Source organism: Rattus rattus, chromosome 3 (genome assembly GCF_011064425.1).
Source record: "Rattus rattus isolate New Zealand chromosome 3, Rrattus_CSIRO_v1, whole genome shotgun sequence".
NCBI lineage: Eukaryota > Metazoa > Chordata > Mammalia > Rodentia > Muridae > Rattus > Rattus rattus.
This window is the reverse complement of record NC_046156.1, coordinates 120762810-120765189: the sequence shown is the minus strand read 5'-3', so window position 1 is coordinate 120765189 and position 2380 is coordinate 120762810. Positions and strand designations below refer to the sequence as shown.

Genomic DNA, 2380 nt, shown 5'->3' with positions numbered 1-2380 from the left:
CAGAAAATGAAAATAAAATCTAAATCTATCTATCTAAATCTATCTAAATTATATCTATAATTGTATCTTACAGAGGAAAGAGTAAATTCTATTACTTTCTTTCAGATCAACTTTAACCTCCAAACTACCTCCAGAAGACATGTCAGGGGACCTGGAAGCCAAGATCTGTGGCTACACACATATCAGTGTTCAGAAATTCTGCTACAAGTGGACCATTAGCAACTTTTCATTTTGCATGGATGGAATTAGGGAAAATATTACAAGCCCAGTGTTCTCATTAGAGGCCAATGAAGAAGTACAATGGTGGTTGAGAATATTCCCAAATGGTGTTGATGAAGAAAGCAAAGATTACCTGTCTGTTTCCCTTGGTTTGCACAGTTGTCCAAAGAGCCCAGTTTTGGCAAAGGTGCAGTTCTGGATCATAAATGCCCAAGGAGAGAAACATCAAATTAAAGAGATCCCAAATATTTTAAGCTTTCATCCAAAACAACAATGGGGATTGAGAAAGTTCATCCTTCGAGATTTCCTCCTCTCCCTTAGGCATTGGCTTCTCCCTGAAGACCAGCTCATCCTGTGTTGCAAGGTGTCAGTAGTAGGACCCTCCTTTAGCACACCTGGAGATAACATGACACCTGCAAACAAGGATCCAAGGCAGAAGTTGGCTGATGACATAGGAGAGCTGTGGGAAAATTCCCTCTTCACAGACTGCAGCCTGGTTGTAGCTGGCCAGGAATTCACAGCTCACAAGGCCATTCTAGCAGCTCGCTCTCCAGTTTTCAGAGCCATGTTTGAACATGAAATGCTGGAGAGCCTAACAAACCGCGTTGAGATCCATGACATTCACCTGCAAGTCTTTAAGGAAATGATGGCCTTCATTTACACAGGGAAGGCACCACACCTCCACAGCCACTCAATGGCCACTGATTTGTTGGCAGCTGCTGACATGTATGACCTGCAGGACTTGAAGGTCATGTGTGAGGATTCCCTGTGCAGGAACCTCTCTGTGAATAATGCTGTACACACTCTGATCCTGGCTGACCTCCACAGCACAGAGCACCTGAAGACTAGGGTCATGGATTTCATTATACTTCATGCTTCTGAAGTCTCTAAGACCTTGGAGTGGAAGTCAATGGTGGAGTCACATCCCCACTTGGTGGAGGAAGTATTTCTCTCCCTGGCTTCTATAGAGTGTTTTTCCTTGGAGCCTTCACTCAAACACCGAAAGGTATTTTAGGAGCTTGACAGCTATGACCTACACCTGGCTTCTAACAGCTACAACTAGTGTTTTTAACAATGACTTCTGTTTAGATTACAGTTTTGCTGGAACATTTACAGTGAATCTGGGGCAAGGTAGCATGATGGCTATGGATTTCATACAGCTGTAATATTTCAAAATGGTGTGTATGGAAAGGGCAGCACTAGGGTCTTGGACATTCTACCTGACATCTAACCTGTTGATGTTGTCTTATTCTTGTCTGATGTCTTGGAACTGGGATTCAACTGGCCTGAAGCAGAGCCTAACTGACTTTCTTTGGAGAAACCTGTTTGCATTGGACTGAACAGAACAGGTGACCTAACATATGCATTAACTGACATGTAAAGTTTTCCACCTAATTCATGTGTATTATCTATCTGCAAATAAAAATTCTTTCAACTTTACTGTATTTGTCCTCTTAATTGCCAGTTGCCTTATTGTTCTAATTAAGACTTCAATTCTTGTATTGAGTCTACTTAAGAGAATGAGAAACCTTGACTTACCTTTGCTTTTGTATACTGGCTTTGAGTTTCTCCCCATTTAAGTTGATCTTGATACGGGATTCTTCTATATTACCATTATTATATTTAGCCATATAATCTCTGTGCCAATCTCTGGAGAACTTTTATCATTAAGGGATCGCTTCTTAAAGTCCATGTCCTGATCCAGTTTAATGATCATGTTTTTTGCTTTTTCTTTGTTTCCTTTTGTTTTGCTTTTTTTTCTTTCAGTTAGTTTATGTGGTCAATTGAGTTTTATTGATTTTTGTATATTGAACCACCCTTACTCACCTTGAGACAAAGCCTACTTTGGTTTTGTTAATGATATTTTTAATGTGTTCTTGTAATTATTTAATGATTATGTTTGCATGAGTCAATAAGTTAAATTGATGTGTGTTTTAGATATCAGTGTAACTGTAGTCTCTCATAAAATAGAGTGGGAAATATTCTTTCTTTTTTTATTTTGTGAAATGATTTGAGGAATATATGCCATAACACCTCTTAGATTAGCAGGTGAAAATTATGGTCCTGGGCATTTTTTGATGGGGAGATTTTAATGGCTGCTGCTATACTTTGATGCCTTTGATTTGGTGCACAGATAGTGAGAATTGAAATGGCAGCTTAG

The 2380-nt window shown here is 39.4% G+C and overlaps 1 pseudogene; it reads left to right on the top strand.

The window, feature by feature from the left end:
* The first annotated feature begins 139 nt into the window (after positions 1 to 139).
* On the top strand, positions 140 to 1242 carry LOC116895912 (annotated as a pseudogene).
* The last annotated feature ends 1138 nt before the right edge of the window (positions 1243 to 2380 follow it).